General features: G+C 38.4%; 1 pseudogene; it reads right to left on the bottom strand.

Annotated features, from left to right (window-relative positions):
* The window catches only part of LOC125128449 (cytokine receptor-like factor 3), a 94,108-nt pseudogene extending 79,458 nt beyond the window's left edge, over positions 1-14,650 (bottom strand).
* Between the last annotated feature and the right edge of the window lie 5,503 nt (positions 14,651-20,153).

The raw sequence follows: 20,153 nt of genomic DNA on the forward strand, positions 1-20,153 counted from the left end.
GAAATAATTTTGAATTAATTACACACTATGTACTTTAAGTCCACCCGGTATCTTCTTCTACAACATTGCCACACTTGTTCAAACATCACTCTACAGAAAAAGCGTACAAATCTAATTAAATACTACGTGAATTAAAAACATGGTTAAACCTCGTTGTGTAATTACAGCATGATGGCCATATGTACTCTTCCTTTGATTTGTATGGAAATACTTAACCTTCCAGGTTAACCTGACAGAGTAATTATATCACAATTATCTTGTCAAATTCACCTAAAAGATGTCTATTCTTCCTATATTCTCCTTCTTACTTCCCCTATGCCACCAGAATAATACCCCTTGGTTGCATGGCACACTCACGTTTTTAATACTTTTAAATATATTGTATTGGAGTTTCCTTGTGGTGCAGACAGTTAAGGGTGCAGCATTGTCACTGCCATGGGTCGGGTCACTGCTGTGGCATCAGTTCGCTCCCGGTTCCAGGATATTTTGCATGCTGAGGATGTAGCCAAAAAAGAAAATATCCACAAATACGTATATTATATATACATATACATTATATATACATATACAAAACATATGTTATTATTCCTTTTTAACAAATCAGAAAAATAGAAATTTATAGAAATTAAAAATCTTGCTAAGTGTCATAAATAATAAATTAAACATCAAAACTTTGTTTTTTAATTTTAAAAAATTGGTCTCCATTTCTTGTCTTTTTGCCCTTCCTGTTCTATCATAGGCACCAATCAGATTGGGTATTGAGGGAACTGACCTCCTTTGTAGGGAAAGGAGAAACTACCTCCCAAAGGACCTTCTCTCCAGTCCTCCTTTGCTTGTACCACTTGAAGGGTGCAAGTCTCTCGTTGAGTAGTGAAGTAGGGCCAGGCCACCCAACTGCCTTTGGAAATACCTTCCGTTCAAGAACAGGCTCTGGAAGGCATGAAGGTGAGCACCAGGCCACTCCTCACCTGCCTGGAAGTCTAAACATCATTTTGTTTCAAATCAGGTGTGGGCTGAGCTGGCGATGAGGGTAAGGGGATGATAAGGGCGAATCTCCTTGAGTCTATATTTCAAGACAGCAGTGTTCAAAGATAGCATTGGAGCCCTGCAAATCTATGTCCTCTGAGATAATTCTGTATCTAAAAGAAAGGCAGAATATTTCTCCATCAGCAGCTACTAAGAGCAATTGCCCTCCTGTCAATCAACCCTGCAAAAGCTCCCTGGAACAGGGGTTTACTGAGCAACTGCAGGGTGCTCAGAACTGTGTTTGAAAACAGAACAGAAAAAAACTGTTTTACGATTATAGTAGAATCCATGTAGATGATCAACACTTTATTTTAAGCAACTTTACTCCAAGACAGCCCAAATAAAAGAATGAATGCTACCTCTGAAACCAGGTAAATCAGGCTCCAGGTCCCCCTGTTCCCAGTTAGCACACACATATAAGCAGAATGGGGGCCTAAGGTGCTGGACAGGGAATAAGTAGGAAGAGAAATTAATAACTGGTTAGAATACGAGTTTCAGCACTTTATTAACCAAATGTGTTTTTAGGATAAAATATGACTCCTTCTCTCAAAGTGATTAAAAATTCTTTTAGGGACATTGATAAAGCATAAACACATTAACCTTGAAATAGCACAACCAGCATAACCAGTGCTACAAATTGGTAACTGCTATGGGAATTTAGTGATGTAGGAAACAGTGGGAGTTAATAGATATTTGGGTTGGGGGGGAGTCTTTGGGGAAATGTAGCTATGTTTTGGATACATGCTTAATTTCAGCTCCAGTGTCTTTTTCAGTTCTCTGATGTGAGACCAGTTCTTATTGAGATAGTATTTTTGAGAATTGACCAACATTGAGCTTTAACGTAAACCATGCTCTTGCCTCAGCCCTGTCAATATTTACAGTAAAGTCCTGTTTGTTATGTGAATTATTCACTAGTATAACTATACCACATTTATATTGGATAAAAAGATTGCATTAACTCAAGAGAGAATGAACAGTCACAAGAAACTATGAGGAGAAGTTAGGTTTGCTTGCATTGCATTTAAGGACATTTTCTTTTCTTTTCTCTCTCTCTTTTTTTTTTTTTTTTTTTTTTAATGGCTGCACCTGCAGCATATAGAAGCTCTTGGGCTAGGGGTCTAATTAATTAACTAATTTTCCTTTTTTGGTTGCCCTTTTGCATATGGAATTCCCAGGCCCCTGCAGCTTCTGCAATGCCAGATCTATTTTTTTTTTTTTTTTGCCATTTCTTGGGCTGCTCCCGCAGCATATGGAGGTTCCCAGGCTAGGGGTCGAATCGGAGCTGTAGCTGCTAGTCTACGCCAGCGTCACAGCAAGGTGGGATCCGAGCCGCGTCTGCAACCTACGCCACAGCTCACGGCAACGCTGGATCATTAACCCACTGAGCAAGGGCAGGGATCGAACCCACAACCTCATGGTTTCTAGTCGGATTCATTAACCACTGAGCCATGACGGGAACTCCTGCAATGCCATATCTTTAAACCTCACTGTGCCAGGCTGTGGATTGAACCTGTATCCCAGTGCTGCAGAGACGCTGCTGATCAATGGATTCCATTGTGCCACAGTGGAAACTCCACAATGGCATATTTTTTTGTCTCTCTCTCTCTTTTTTTTTGGTGGTGGGGGGATGCTGTACCTGTGGTATATGGAGGTTCCCAGGGTAGGGGTCGAATCAGAGCTTCAGCTGCCAGCCTACACCACAACCACAACAATGCCAGATCCAAGCTGCATCTGCGACCTACATCTCAGCTTGCAACAGTGCCAGATCTTTAAGCCACTGAGTGAGGCCAGGAGTTGAGCTCGCATTGTCATGCATACTTAATAGGCTGGGTTCTTAACAGGCTGAGCCACAACGGGAACTCAAAGAACATTTTCAAAAAGATTGACAATTCATTGGTTACTTATTCCACAATGGAAAAAAAGCCAACTCATTTATCTTTCTTCTTCCTTCCACTCAATCTGTACATATATACAAATAATGAGAAGAAAAAAAAGTGAATCAAAAGATCATTGATGGAATTCCCATCATGGCGCAGTGGTTAACAAATCTGATTAGGAATCATGAGGTTGCAGATTTGATTCCTGCCCTTGCTCAGTGGGTTAAGGATCCAGCATTGCCATGAGCTGTGGTGTATGTCTCAGAAGCGGCTCAGATCCTGCATTGCTGTGGCTGTGGTATAGGCCGGCGGCTACAGCTCCTATTCGACCCCTAGCTTGGGAACCTCCATATGCCCAAGAAATGGCAGAAAGCCAAAAGGAAAAAAAAAAAAGATCATTGATAACTTTATCAACTTAAGGCTGTTTAGCTTCTACAGAATTTTTTTTAAAAAAGGTGGTTCTTTTTTTATACAGAATATACTTACTCTATCAGCCTTGGAGAAAATGAGTAATGCCAGAATCTCATTAGAATCATCACAACTTATTTTGTTGTTTTATTTGGCTTTGTTTCATCAATAGGCTGTCCTGATCTAATTCACCTCAATGATCAAAATGTTTTTTCCCAGGGTTCTCCATGTCTATTTATTTCATTTGTACAGCCCCTGCCTTGGGAGAACAAGTGTTGCTGCTGTTGTTGTTAGATTAAGATAACTCAAAAACAGTTACTGTTGACTTCAAATAAAGACATTGTCTTCAGCCTACATTTTGGATTAACTGGAAATTTGCTAATTCTTGGCACTCTTTCAACTTGTTTAGAAAACATCCTATAGATTCTCAAGATGCAGGTTGCATAGTTATAGCTTTGAGATGAACACAAGAGAGAGTCTGAGGCTCCCTGAAGGTTGTTATCCCCGAGCTTGGCAGGGGCAGTGGACCTATAGATTTAATGATCAAGTCTTGGACTGCGTAGGCATATCCACTCCTGCTATGGGCCACACCCTGGGCCTTGTGTTCAGTCATATTGACTCTGCTAAGGTTTACCTTGTAGTCCAGGGAGTCTGCTGTTGTTTCATTGTGATGAAATGTTCAACCCCTCATTCCGTGGCTTGGCACCAGGAGTAGAGAAACAGAGGGTGGAAATTTAAGAGTTAGAAGAAATCACAGGAAGGAGAGAATTAAAGTAACCAACATGGAAGCCACCTGAAGTGGACAAGTAGTTGGCAAGAGGTAAATTATCTGAGAAAGGTGGGAAAGATTCAACAGCTTTTGAATGGCTCATGGTTGAAAACCTACTGCTATCAAGGAATAGCTTATAGATCTTGATGCAGCCTCAAAGCTGAATCAGTAGGGAGTTCCCTTGTGGCACAGTGGATTAAGGTATTGTCATGGCAGGAGCAGCTCAGGTGACTGCTGTGGCTCAGGTTCCATACCTGGCCCAGGAACTTCCACATGCTACAGGTGCGACCAAAAAAACAAAGTGCTGAATAAGTAGAAGTAAGGGCAAAAATGAAAAAAAGTCACTCAAAAGGGAAGACTCAGTTAGATTTTGAGATGTTGAATGTTGAGAGCCAGATGGAGATTCTGTTGGTGAATAGATGCGATACCAAAGTGGTACAAGTTTTTAAATATGTGATTTTTTTTCTGGATCTGGCAAAATACTGCCCCTCCCGCCCTCACCTCTGCTGCTATAGATCTTTACTCAATTTTATGACATAGCTCAGACAGTTCTCAACCTGTGAGATTTGCCTTCTTTCAAAGGCACAAGCAAATAACCTTCTCACAAGAGTCCTATGGCTTTCACTTTATCATTCTCAGTACCCTTCATGTCTCTTATCTTCAGGCTGTATTAAGATGGAATCACGAATTTCACGTGAAATACCAAAAATCGACTACAAAAGATCTGCGGATGTGTTTTGCTAAATGGAGTCCTCTGTGACACTGAAACTCAGTGCACACCAGAGATGAGAGAATGTTAATAGTGGACATTTTCCTAGGCAGTGTATCTGAAAGCTTCAGTGGCCCAGCCAATGGAGCAAAGCCAGGGTGTATATTTTTATTATTCTGCTGGGGTTGTGCAATGCATCTGCTCATGGAGAAGCTAAGCAAACCCCCTTCACTCCTTAACACTTCAACTGAGACCATTTTATTTCCCTGATAATTTCTCGCCTTGAGACAACCAGGTTTGATATGTGTCCTCATTATGATTTTATGAAGCAGTAAATGCCACTACCCTCATCTTCTAGGAGGCAGCATCCACCGAAAGGGGAGGCTTGGAACCAAATTGATTTTTGAAACATCGTAGGAAATAGATCATTGGTACATTCAGCTCATGTTGCAGATTCCTGTCACATCTGAAGTTCCAAAGGATGAAGCTTTCTGTTCTTTACAGAACTATGGGAGAAGGGATGGAGGCACACCAAAGGGCAGTGTTTTAATTTTTAAGGGTGTTTGCTTGAAAAGCTTTTCCCCTGCGGTGGCTTCGCCAGGGCACAGCTAAGACTCTCTGAGGCGATGAATGAAAGCCCTGCCAAAAGAAAGGGAATAGAAATGAGCCCAGTGCTGGGCTTGTTCAAGCTTTAGGATGACTCACAGGATCAAGGGGTAAAACAGGAGGTGGAGATCAGCACAAAAATTAAAGTTTGGGGTGAATGATATGAACTTCTTTACTTGGCTATTTTACAACATTTTGGCTCACCAAGGCTGTGTATGATCATTGTCACTGGTATATTTGATAATTAGTGCTACCTTGAGTCTAATGCTAATTATAATTAATGTAGTCTATGCCTACCTCTGAATGGAGCCCAGCATCTTCTTAAAACATTGGAATATTGGAGGCTTGGGTAAGAAAAGGAAGATTTGTTTTATTCTGTCTGGTAGCAATTCTCTCAACCCAGATGGAGTCCGGATAAAGTTACTGTTTGGATAATTGATCTTCTTTGTTGTACACTGGGCAAATAACCCCCCACAAAACTGTTAATAACTTGGAATTCAGATTCATTGTGTCTAGGTTCAAATCCTGGCATTTTTACCTCTTAGCTCTGTGAATTTGGGTAGGTTAGTTAACTATTTCTTGTGTGTTCCCCTATGGAAACTGAAAATAATAATAGAACTTGAGTTATAATGTTGTTTTTAATAAAATCAAATGAGAGAAATACGAACATCCTATGATATCACTTATATATGGAATCTTAAAAAAAGATACAAATGAACTTATTTACAAAACAGAAATAAAGTCACAGACTTTGAAAACAAACTTATGGTTACTAAAGGGGAACAGAGGGGGAAGTGGAGAAGGGGAATGGATTAGTGGTTTGGGATTGGCATATGCATGTTATTGTATATTTTTGTATATTGTATTATTGTATATTATTGTATATTGTATATGCACATTATTGTATATGTCAATGGGGATCTGCTACACAGTGCAGGAAACTCGATTCAATATTCGGAGATAATCTATGTGGGAAAAGAATCTGAAAAAGAATGACTATATGTATATGTGTAACTGAATCACTTCGTTGTACAGCAGAAATTAACACAACATTGTAAATCAACTACTTCAATGAAATTTTAAGATTAAAAACATCAAATGCTATAAGGTAAAGCACTTATCACAGAAGAATCTGACACATAGTAAATGATTTGTAAATGTTATTTGAAAATTAACAATTAATTAATACTAGGTAAGTGTTATTTACGAGTCGATATAATAGAGAATTTTAAAAAGTGCCCTAATTATATTGGTACTAAAGTAGGTAATTACCAAAGCTGTTTTTCTGTATAGCACAGTCTACAATGCAGTTGTGAATCAATTCAGAACTGTGTAAATCTCAAGCAACAAGACTGTTGGTTCTTGTTCCAACTGTAACTTTGTTTTATTCAAAACGATGTTGTTTTTAATTTATTAGCTGTAAATCCTTTGAAGACTAAGGTACCACCTTACACCTCCAATACTCAGAACTCATTGTGCAATTAAAAAATGCTTGAAAAGCACTGACATGATTTTACAGTAGGGGCTTTGGTCATTATAGTCAATGATTGTATGAGGAAGGCTTTAAAATCAGCAGGGTTTATGTTCCTTTTAGATGCTGTAAAAGTGAAGCCCTTTGCTTTGGTAAGGCAGTCTCATAAATTTATTATTTTGAGATGGTTGGCACTAACACTGGAACAAAGTTGCAGGTGGCACCAGCCTTCATTTCTTTATCATTGGGATCCTAGACGTTTCTCCTTTTTGGCCTTTTACTTGGCTTTGCTTGAAAGGGGACTCTTCATAGTTTACTATTTCCAGATGACAGATCTTATCAGCTTGGAAGTAGAAGCACATTAATTATTCTTTTCAAATTTTAAAGTGGCAAATGCAGCACAGTGAGTATTCTGATGGCTCCAAATAGCTTGCGGATAAATATGTGATCAAACAGAGAGGATTGCATGCATTTTCTAACTCATCATGTGGCATTTTAAAAATTATGGAACTTCATCAAGACCAGGACACACCAAGAACGTTCCTTGACTGCTCTCTCCTAATTTCTCCTTGGATATCCTTGTGTAGCTATCCACACTTTTTCGCTGATGCGTATGTCATGTACATGACATATTCCTGAATTTTTTTGAATTAAAAATAGAATAGGGTATATGCCATGTACTTATCTTCTACCATTTCTTGGAGAAAATGTGACTAATCTTCTATTTGTAGATCTGCTATTTGTGGGTCAGAGATGTAGGCTGGGCAGGACACCTGATATGATACAACTCTGATATTCTAGTTCATTGCATACTTCTTATCTTCTTTGCTGGATTCTTTGTCTGGCTCATAGTCTCCGCAAGAGATTGGGAAATCCACCCTAAATCCCATTTGGTTAGAAACCTTGCTGGAATGTGAGTGGTTCCTCCAGAGGTTTGGTCCCTCCCTAACTTGTATTCTCTCCACCTCCTGAAACTAAGTTATGAATAGACCACTCCATAAGATTACACTGCTATTCACTTATCTCTGTGAATCCAAACAGGCCAAAAGTTCTCACTCTTGCCCTACTATGTTTGCAATTTGTTTGTTTGTTTGTTTCTTTGTTGGTTTGCTTTTTTGGGCCACACCTGCAGCATATGGAAATTTCCAGGCTAGCAGTGGAATTGGAACTGCAGCTACTGGCCTACACCACAGCCATAGCAACATGTGATTCAAGCCACATCTGCACAGCTCATTACAATGTCAGATCCTTTAACCCACTGAGTAAGGTCAGGGACTGAACTAGCATCCCCATGGATGCTAGCCAGATTCATTACCCCTCAGTCACAATGCTGAGCCTCAATGGGAACTCCCTGTTTGCAAGTTTTATGTTGATCAAATATCAACAATTATCTAAATCAACATCTCCCAATCATTAATTTGCAAAATACTAGTTCTGGAAGATGCTCAAAGATACCCTTTTAGTATTATGTTAGGGAAATTCTTTTTTTTCCTCCCTCTTGGAGATACACATTATGCATTAGCACATTAAAGGATCTCAGATGCCTTTTTTTTTTTAACTCTTTTAGAAATTTAATAATACATTGTAGCATATCAATTCCAATAGTCACTTTTTTGTTTTTTTTTTTTTTTGGATTTTCATGGCCTCACCTGTGGCATTTACAAAATCTCAGGCCAGGGGTCGAATTGAAGCTGCAGCTGCAGGCGTACATCACAGCCCCAGTAACATGTGATCTGAGCAGCATCTCTGACCTACACCACAGTTCATGGCAACACCAAATCCTTAACCCACTGAGCGGAGCCAGGTATTGAACCCATATCCTCATGGATAGTAGTTGAGTTTTTACAGCTGAGCCACAATGGGAACTCCCCTAACAGTCATGTTATATGTTAGATCATCAAATTTGTTCATCTTATACCGACAGATTGTACTTTCAGACAACCTCTATTGTTCCCATCTCCAGAAGGCCCTGGCAAATGTATTTCTACTCTCTGATTCTGTGAGTGTGACATATTTTTAGATTCCACATATAAGTGATACCATGAAGTATATATCTTTCTTTGTCTGGCTTATTTTCCTTACATAATGTCTTCAAGGTCCATCCATATGGTTGCAAACAGCAAAACTTCAGATGCCTTTTTTTTTTTTTGTCTTTTTAGGGCTGCACCCATGGTATATGGAAGTTCCCAGACAAATATGAGCTGTGGCTCCTGGCCTACACCACAGCCACAGCAACGCTGGATCCTTAACCCACTGAGTGAGGCCAGGGATCGAACCTGTGTCCTCATGGATGATAGTCAGATTTGTTTCCACTGAGCCATGATGGGAATGCCTCAGATGCCTTTCATAAAGGGAAAAATGTACATGTTTAGTTTTTTTAAACTCATAAATCTTGGATTTATTTGAATCTAGAACATTTATAAAATTTCAGCTCTTACATTAGGTCCTGTGAAATACTGTTCCATGGAACACTAGTTTGGAGAATGCTGGCTTGGTCCTGGGTCTTTGGCAATTCAGCTACCTCTAAAGGCTAACTCTTTGATTCTTGGCTAAATAGTCATGTATTCCTTTCCTCTCTACCACCTACCTTTACTAGGTTCCTGAAATTCTTCTCATCACCAGCTGCTACATTCACAACATGGGGCATAATCCAAGGGTTTTGGCTTCTTAGGATGATATTTTCCTTCTAATTGCTCCTCTGCCCCAGGGTTTCCTCTGGAGAGAAAAAGGCATTTTTTTTTTTCCCCTTCAGACTACTATTTCAGCTATTCAGTTTTCTAGGGGTACTTTATATCTGGTAAAAGATATGTGTTCATCTTCTGGCTTTGGAAAATATTTTCAGCATGACAACTACAAGCATCCGCTGAAAATTAGAGCTTAACTATCATCTCAATATCAGATCAAGAGTACGAAGCAAGTCCTTGTGCTATACCTCTGTTATGTGACATGTCAGCAAGACAACTTGTGAGTCATGTATATCAATGAACTTTTTTCATCTCATGGTTCTAAGTAAATCCATCGCAGACACTCATTTGGGCTTCAACCACAATTTTCATCTTGGTACCTCCCAACACCAGTGGTGTTTACCTGTACTCATTTCTAGGCAAATATCTTGCTAAACTATTGGTTTCAAAAGGTATGTTACTGCCTCTATCCAACAAGTAACATTTTAGAGCAGCAAGGTCACCCAGAGCTTGCTAACTCCTTGGTCTTTTGGAGATTATCCCAGTTTGTTGCTATGTCCTTTGTCATTACCGACATTATTTCTATTGTCTCTCCAAGCATATCTCTTATTTAATCATTTTTTCCTCTCCCTTATCTAATGAGAGCCATTATGCCATGTGCTTCCATATTCCAGGATAGTAAATTGGAATATGTATTAATAATTGGACCTTATCAGACTTCCCTTCCCAGCAGTGTACCCAGAATCAAGCCACTAGTCAGTATAGGTTGATTGACTACATAAATGGAGGATGGTTGTACCTAGTTGAAACATTCATGGTCTCAAACTTTAGAATCCTCTACTTCTGTCTGTGCAACATCTCTTATCTTCCCTTCCATTGTCTTCATCAGATAACTACCATAGTCTCCTCAGAGTGAGGTGAGAGGGAAATGATGTATAGCGGATGCTGAATATAGACAGCAGATCACTCAAATAAAGGAAAGAAAGAAGGATTTCCAGTGCCATTTCTGAGTAGCCCTGTAAATGAAAAGCTGAGGAGCATCTGGTGTAGCCTAAAGAAACACAGAAACTGTGGGGCAAAAGAAAGCATTAAAGTGAAATTCTGTAGTTGGAGAAACAGACCATTTGAAAATCCCAACTCTTACCTTTCTTCTTTCATAGCTTGGGTAGGGAAAGTTATTATCAGCTACATAGGGGAGAAAGGCCTTAGGAAAAAAATGAGGAAGGGAGGGAGGGACACAGTGAGAAATTAGGAAAAACTGGGAGAGGGGAAGTAAAAGCAAACTGAACTCTTAGTTTGCCTTCTATAAGAAGTGAAAGAGGAAAGAAAACAAGATGTGATGAAAGAACCTAGGGGCTGTCAGAGAATGAGAAGGTGGTATTAAACATGGGGAAATAACATTGGTTTTTGACTGCTCAGAGGTAGGAACTGATGCTGGTAATGTCTCATGGTGTTGTGTGACCTTTGGTAAGGTACTAGATTTAATTGAATCTGTTTTCTTATTAATAAAAGAGGATAATGACACTCCCCACTCCCCGATGATGGGACTTGAAGCATGTGTACATAACATAATAACAACAATAGTAGTTATAAATTTCTTGTTGTATAGTTGTAGAGCTAGCTAACATTTATTGGGCTATTGTTCTGGGCTAGACCAAGCAGTTTACACAGAGACCTTCATTTAACCCTTGTAGCCACCATAAAGAGAAGATGTTGTGATTATCCTCACTTTAAGATGAATAAACTGAAGTTAAATAAATTGCCGAGATTATACAGGTGTTAAATAATATGACTGGAACTAAAAATCCAATCTGCCTGATTCCAAAGCAAATATACTTAACCATTAGACCATATTGTGCTGCTTACTCCTTGAAGGATCTACACAGATAGGTTAACAAGAGAATTTGATCTTATAAAAACACAGAGAAGTAAAATCTAACCAGAGAAAGATTTATGCAACATCCAGAGACTAGGCAGGATGAGCCAACACTTTCATTGCAGTACTTTGAATGGTAGAGAAGGGAAAATCATGCACCCTTACAAACACAGGGAAATATAGCCCAAATGATCTCCTGCAAGAAGAGCATTACTTTGAAACTCAAATTAAACTATTCAAAAGTGCATGTGAGGCATTTTCCTCTGTCACATATCCTGGTTAGTACAGACACATAAATAGAAGTATTCAGCGTGAAGATGAACATGAAGGGGAGCACAGGAGCTGCACAGTCTTAGACAAGGCAAACAGTCTTGCATTACCAAGATATTTCTGTGGCCACAGGTCTACAGAATTGTACTCCCAGAATGATGAGATGACAGAAATCCCTTTTAGAGATGTATATCCAACTAAAGAGGCTTCCAAAGAAACAAATAATTCCAATGTGTGTCTTTTAGGAAGGATTGTTTTCTTGGAAACTGAGGCAGTGTTGCAGACACTTGAGTGGATGGAATAAGATAAGGTATACAAAGCGATGATTCTGCACTTCCTTTCAGTGGTTTGGTTCTTCAGTAATCATCAGCTGCCTGCCTCAGCATCTTCCCCTTAAAAGGGTAGGAAGATTCACTTTGAAGGCAATGAGATCAACTTTAGAAATTGCAACTTTGAGTTCAGGACAAATGCATTCATTTGGGATGAAACCAAGAAATGTTTGCTGAAACTCAGATTTCTGAGACCTAGACCTCAAGATCAATCGAGAAATTGGATTTATTTGGGGGTTATATATCAGGCACAAAGAAGTGACCATTAAGGAGAACTTTATGAGGGAAAACTTTGGGATGATTTGCCAAATAAGACAAAACTTAATTCTGCCAAGTTCAAGTCAGTTTTGGTTAATTGATTGGAATCCAAATGAACTCCACTAAATTATATATTCAGTTAGTAATTGTTCTAATGTAGAGTTAAGCTTTTCTGAGAAGTGTGCATCAGTTCTAGTCATTTGGGTTGGTCATAGTTGGGAGAATCTTGTACATATGACCATGAAATTTATAAAAATGGCTTGGTATGTTTACATAGGTTCTGAGTGATTTAAACAAGTTCTGACTTTCCCAAATTTGTTGTCATTAGTTTAAATTATTTCAGGCTCATCCATACCTATTTAAATATATCAAAGTTAATGGAATAAATTGATCCATAGAAAGAAGTTTCCTTTGGTTAAAATGTTTCTGAAATGGTTGGGTAAACTTAGAATTTTTGATCAGTTATGCTTTCTTTTTGCATCACATAGTTTCTGACTGAGTAAAATTAGCCACTACTAGGTTTCCTGCTCAAACTGGATCAGATTCATTTAAAGGAATTTGCCTGGTTTATGCCAGAATTAAAGCCTGAAGGCAGCCTAATGATCTTTTGAAATAAGTGCTGTTATTAAGTCTCCAGGTACAATTTAAAAAAAAAGTGGGAATATAGCTTTTAGGAATAGATGGGGAAAATAAAGAAGATGGATTAAAATGGTCATAAAGATGCACGGAAAATAAAACAAAGGCAAATGGTCCAAAAGAAAATAGTTGAGAAAATCTAGCTTTTGCTAAATAAAAGTGGCATGGCAGTCTTGCTTCACAGGAAACAGATATGTCAGAGAGTAAATAAGGAAATCAGAGAAGGAAGAAATCAGTAACACTATTCAGTGTATAACTGATTTACGTTGTTCACCTGAAACTAACACAAATTTTTAAATCAACTATACTCTACTAAAATTAAATAAATAAGTAAATAAAACACCAAGATAATAAGAAAAAATTATTCAAGATGAAGGGTATAGAGAAAGTTATATAAAGCATGATCTTTATATTATGTTATATTAAAAATCTCTCAAGAATATTTATAAGACATAGAAATACAGTTTAGTCAGGGTAGCTAAAATCCAGAGCAGGAAAAGCAGAGAGCAAGAGAAGCTGAGATAGGGAGTTCATTGCAGACGTCGAGGATCAAAAGTAATTCTGAAACATGGTTTAGAATTAAACCATGGACTGTAACAGAATAGTAACACAAATGTCATTTAAAAATCCGAGGCTATTTATATGGCCTAAAGGGCTATCAGACATAAAGGAGAGCATGCAATTGTGGCATATGAAATAAGAAAAACTAGAAATTTGTTGATGTACCTGTGAAAACTACTAGGTTAATTGTTTTCACTGTTGTTCAGAAGAATCGCAGGAAGATAAGATTTGGTTTCAGTTTCCGTGGGGATCATGCTCTCCGTGCTACAAGGTGGACCTACTGAAATGCGCTATACAGGGAAGGGAACACACATCACTGAAAGAGCAGGGAGGTGGGGAGTCCTTATCTGGCACATCCCATGTTAAGTCCATTTCCTCCCTCTTGGCAGTGCTGCCTCTCCCGGCCAACAGGTATGGCATGCCAATCAGGTCAAGTTTCGGAAACTTCAAGGCCAGATGGGTACATTCTGTTTTCCACTGGTTGCCTTCTTTATTCCCTCCATTGTCCTGGAGGAGGTGATAGCATACAGAACGGTTTCTGAATTCACCAACCAGACTTAAGCGAGAGCTGGCAAAGCTTGTCTGTACCTGTCACCGAAATGTCTCTGATGAGAAGAGTTGGCCTACAAAAACAGAATGACCTTGGATATTATTACTGCCTTGCAAGGAGGCACCTGTGCTGTTATCTAAGCAGAATGTTATAATCCTGTTTGATGAGTCTGCTAATGTATCATCATCTTGATTAAATCACATGAGGACACAACTAAATGTCCTTGAGTGGTCTGACCCCTAGCCTAAGGGGCTTAAAAAATCGGTGATCCAGATTATGGACCTTTTGATGAAAAACAAAATATTACTTATTTGGTGAATAATTATCCTAATCTGTGTTTTCTCTTGCATGTGCTTATTTTGTTGCTATAGCATCTACTTCCAGTGTAGCCAGTTAGTGGCCAAACTGGCCACCTCCATGCTAATGAAACACCTTGCTTATCTTTCAGGGCACCTTATGGTAGAGCGGGGAACTGTGAGATTGTAATAGCCAATCACAAAGGGCAGGGTGTTAGAGAAGGTCATTGAGGAGACCAGACTGCTGATTGAAATGCAAGTTGGACCCAGGCAAGTGGACGCTCTTTGTCGCCTCGGAATGAACAGTTCACTTGTGGCTCCCATCGCAAGAGCCATTTCACAGACACAGACTTGAGAGAGTAAGGTGGAGTTGGGAACTACCGGATGGTGTATGTGACTGAACCCCATTAAAGCCTCTATACAAACATTTAAGATTCTTGTGGGTGGGTGTGTAGAGCTAGTTGTCTTATAGTCATTCAAGACGAGTTTCATAAGTAAGTCCCCTTGCTTATTAAACTTTCCTCTTTTCCCAGTGTGTATGTAAGGTTGTGCATAAATCGGCCTGGCCTACAATAATGCACTTAGTGTAAGCTCACAGCATTTCCCAATGAGATATTAATGATGTATTAGAATAACGTCCAGCATATAGTGGATATTAATTGCATAAATATGTCTCCCCATATGTATGAATAAGGTCATAATAAAAAAGGATCTTGCCTGTGATGGTGGCTCAATACATATTTTTTTTTCTTTTATGTGATGTGTAAGTGATATTTTGCTGCAATATATTTGGCATGTATTATGTGCTCCATGCCTGCTTATTTGTTTTTCTCTTTATGGGGGGAATGTAGTACTAGAATTGTGCCTGGCATGAACAAGTTGTTCACTAACATTTGTTCTCTGCTGCCTACATGTAAATAATGTTGTACTACAGTAGTGCACATGTAACACTTATTGCCCTATACATCCTTGTTCCTTTGCATATGTTTGTAATGTGGTATAAAATAGGGTCTGGCACTTCCTAGATGCCTGTTACATCCTCATTTCATTCTTTGATGAATAAGACAGTTTGGAGCCAATAGCACCTTCTGTATAGAGGACTTAGTGCATGCTCACTTCATTCCACTATGTGTGGGCAGTGCTATTCTTGAATAATTCCTGGCCCATTCTAGGTAAACTCTGAAAGCTTATTTTCTTTCTCTGTCAATACGTAATATTGTTCTAGAATGTTCTCTGGATGATTTTATGTGATCAAGTCAGATTTTGGGGTTTTTTACTCATGTGTGAATAATGAGATGATAGAATAAGACCTGACATTATATTAGGAGTGCACCGAATGCATTTTTCCTTTTCTCTGTGTATAGTTTATGTTATCTTGCAATAATACCTGTCTTAATGCAAGTGGCTCAATGCACAAGTGCATTGCTCATACTGAGTGTGAATACTATGCTTCTGGGCTATATTTCAGGTACTATTCTAGTACAATCTTACTGTCAAATTGAGAAAGAAAATAAGCATCTGTGTGAGTAGTGTCCTGGAATAGGGCCTGGCATATGTTCAGCACTCAGCCTGATCGTTTTCCTTCTGCTCTGAGTGAGGAAGATTGTACTTCCATTGTACCTGGCATACAGTAGGCACTCAATGCATCTTGCTCCCTGCTCCCTGTGTGTGAATTTGGAAAGGGCTTGCCACATAATAGGTCTCAAGACATTATTTCTCTTCCTTCTTTGTGTGAATAAAGTTGTAACAGAATAGTTCCCAGCCTTTGCTAGAGGCTCAGTGTATCCTGTTTCCTCTCCTTAGGTTTAAGGAATTCTCTGCTAGGATAGAGCCTGGCAGTAACAGGTGCTTGTTTCCTTTTTCTACGTGTGAAGTGGATTGGACTAGAATATGACCTGACAAATATGTATTCACACCTAGTGGTAAAAATAAAACTTCCATTTATCTCTGAGTGATATGGTATTATTTTCTGGCATATATTTGTCACTTAATGCATGCTTATTTCTTGTTGGAATAACACTCTGCTAGCATAGAACCTGGCATACATGAGGCAATCAATAGATGCCTGCTTACTTTATACTATGTGTAATATTTTACTAAAAATATTGCCTGGTTCATATTGGATACTTCATGTATGCTAGCATTTTTTTTTTCTTTTCCTCAGTGTTAGAGTATTATTTGACTAAATTAAATCTGGCACCTATTAGGAAATCAATGCATATTTACTCTCTTTTCCCAACATGAGTTGTATTATACCACAGTGGTGTTGGGCAACATAAATGGGGCACTTAACGTATGCTTACTACTTTTCTTTTAATAATGGGTAATATTGTTTTAATAGACTAGTGGTAGTACCAGGTGTGGGAGGACTGCTCATTTTTTTCTCCTTCGAGTACAATTGCATGAGAAATAGCATCTTGCCTTGTTTCCTTCCCCATCTGTGAGTAATGTTGTGCTAGAATGGTTCCTTGCATTTAGTAGGTGATCAGAGTATGCTTATTTCTTCCTCTTACATGTAAGAAAGATTGTACTAGACTAATTAGTGCCTGGTACATAGTAGATGCTTAATACAATCTTTGTTTCCTTCTTTCATGTATGAGCAATGTTTTACTAGAATAAGACTTGGCACATTCATTTAATGCATGCAAGTTTCTTTTTTCTATGCAAGTTTTGTTTTACTAGAACACTGCCTAGCATATATTAGGTGCTTCCTGAGTCTTTGTTTCCTTCCCCCCTTTGCTATTAAGTTTATACTAAAATAGGACCTTGTAAACACTAAGCATTTGATGCATTGTTGTTCCTTCCCCCACTTTATATAAGAAAAGATGGATGATAATAGTGTTGGGCAGTAACTAGTTACTTAATACATGCGCCTTTCTCTCTGTTATGTGAGGATAATATTTTCCTGGAAAAGTGTCTGTCATATATTTAGCATTAATACCTACTTGTCCTCCTCTACAATATATGACTCATATTATGCTAAGATAATGCCAGGCATGTACTGTGTGCTCCTTGTATGTTCATCTCCTTACCCTGTGTGTGTAGTAATGAGATAGTGTATCAGCTCCCTGTTTCCCAATACTCTAATTTCTCTATAAGCCAAATGCCTCAGGATGTCTCCAGCTTATGGATATAAATGGAGTCTTATTAGTGCCCATCTTTGATTGTTGTTCCTCCCCTCGCTGGCTCATGAAGGATCCCAGGTTTATGTACAAGAGTCCACTCACTCATTTCTGGGAATTCATAGGAACCCCTCTTCTAGGAACCAGTGTATGTCTGCTGAGTGGTCCCTTAACCCAGGTCGTCTCTCTCCAGGCCCCACTGTGTTGGCCATCATGTGGTTCATTCTTCCAGGGAAATACTCCTCAAGCAAAGTATACCCTAAACTCACCTTATCAAGACTCACATAAGAGTCAAATTGTATTCTTCACAGAAATGGTGACCTTGAATGTGAGGTTTTTTTCCTTCCCTTAAGCACTGCACTGGACCCTGCTTTCTAATATAGCCTTGATTTTGAAGGCAAAAAGACACAGTGCAGAATGCAAAAATAATTGGCTGCAGATACTTTGATTGTCAAAGAGAAAAAGTACACTGTGATGATAAGCTCGCTGGTTGGAATAAGCCGGATAATCATTCATTCAAGATGTAATAAATACATAATGGGTTTCAGGGCTTCATTGAAAACAAGCTGGAACTTGGAATTTAGTAACAAATGACATTCCTATTCTCCCTGCCCTTATGGATACTTAAAACTGATTAGTAAAGGTGAGAGATGTTTTAATAAATAATCACTATTCAATATGTAATCTTTTTTGGTGATAACATTATAGAGATGGATTTATTGGACTGTTTCTGCTCAAGTATTTCAGGTAAAGAAAAATAAGGCAGAATGTACATTAGCACATTCATTCCCCTTAAATCACTTCTGTTTCCTCATGCTTAGAAGATGCACATATTCAATATATATTTGTGGAATGAATGCTTCCAAAATGATAAATTGAAAAAAAACAGTTAAAAATAGGGGGATGTTGAGAGTAAATTTTTGTCAAGTTACATATTGTCTTTGAGACTCTGACTGCTCATCAGTAAAAAGCAAGTGATGTATCTCCCCTTACGGAGTGTTGTGGTAATGAAATTATACACTCAAAGCATATTAAACATTGTGTCAGTGTAAGTTCTTAAGGAGGGAACTCTAAATCATAGGAAGTAAAATAAGTTGAGCAGGAGGGGGTCCATTGTCATGATAGGGGTTTCCCTGGGTTTGAATTATACCATCATTCAGTCCCTAGGGGAAGCCAGACCAAATTGGAAACCTGGTGAAAACCAATAGCACAGCTGATACTTTTCCAAAAATTCTGAGAGCTCGTCTTCTAGGAGATAGTAGCTGGTAGAATGCTCCTTCTGAAATTGCCTTAAGATGTGGGTTCAGAACAGTCGAGTTAGGGATTATCTTCTGAGCTTGAAAAGGCTTACCAAATATCTCTGTCTCAAATTCTAAGAGGATCATTTTTGTCCTCCTAAAATTCTTATAGATTCTTAGCTAAGGTATTGAGCTTTGGCATTAATAGATCAGTGGGCTGTGTCCAGGCTATGATTGTAGGTTAAAAAAAGAAATACCAATGGTAATTCTTTTCTGCGCATCTTTTGACAAAAAGGCAGGCATTGTGTGAAGACAAAATGACCAAAACAGGGAAAAAAGGAATTCTCTTGTGCACAGCAGATTAAGGATCTGGCATTGTTGTTGCAGTGGCTTAGGCCCCAGGCCTGGGATCTTCCACATGCCTCAGATGTGGCCAGAAAAAGGAAAAAAAAAAAAAGTGGCAGAAAAGAAAAATGGACACTCTGAGGTCAAAGAATTCATTTTTCCCCAATGTTACAAAATCATTAGACTGAAATGAGGTAGATAGTTCTGTTCTAAGAAAACTCTGATCTTGTAGAAAAGAGGATAATCCTTTTGTTTTTGGATTGAAGACAAGGTAGAATCTGCTGCTTGGACTAATGTAAAAAGGTGTTTTGATCTGAAAATATGAATAAATGGCCAGTCAAAAACCTGAGACTGTTTTGCCGAGTAACCTTCCATTTTAACCTCTTTTGCAGTAAGTGGGCTATAAATAAAACAGAACAATGACCCAGGATTACTAAAGTGTACATGGATATATACCTTATGGATCATGTAGCTTAATTTGATCATGAACTTTTGAATATTATATATTTTTGGTTCTTTTGGAGTTTTTTTTTTAATGAAAATTAAATGATAACGTATATTTTGTCCTGAGTCTTGCATCTTTTTTTTTTTTTTTTTATTCAGCAGTAAGTCTTGAACAATTTCCCAGTCTATGCATAGAGATCAGTCTTTTTCTGACAGCTCTAAGGTATTGCATGCCAAAAACTGACCACAATTTTACACTACCTCTGCTGTTCAAGGTTAGACCATCTCCAATTGTTCCATGTTATAAACAATGTTACCATGTACATATTTATACAAATACCCTGATACTCTTGCTTGAGCATCTCCTTAGATTAAAAAATAATTTAAAAATGAATAAATAAATAGTTGAAAAAAACTTAAAAATCTTGGAGACAGTAGGTTTATAGACAACTAATCCCTTCAGATAGTTAGAAGAACTATTGATTATATTAGGATTTAGGGGATCAAATATCCATCGTTAGATAGTGTCTGAGGATTCTTGGATCAAAATTTGAGGAAGAAGAAATCCTGAGCCACTTTGGGTCAAGAGTGACATGGCAAGCCATTAGTGGACTTTGTGAAGTGAGGTATACCATAAGAGAATGAGTCTCAGGCCTATCCTATTTTCCCACTGGTGAA

This window comes from Phacochoerus africanus, chromosome 5 (assembly GCF_016906955.1).
Source record: "Phacochoerus africanus isolate WHEZ1 chromosome 5, ROS_Pafr_v1, whole genome shotgun sequence".
Taxonomy (NCBI): Eukaryota; Metazoa; Chordata; class Mammalia; order Artiodactyla; family Suidae; genus Phacochoerus; species Phacochoerus africanus.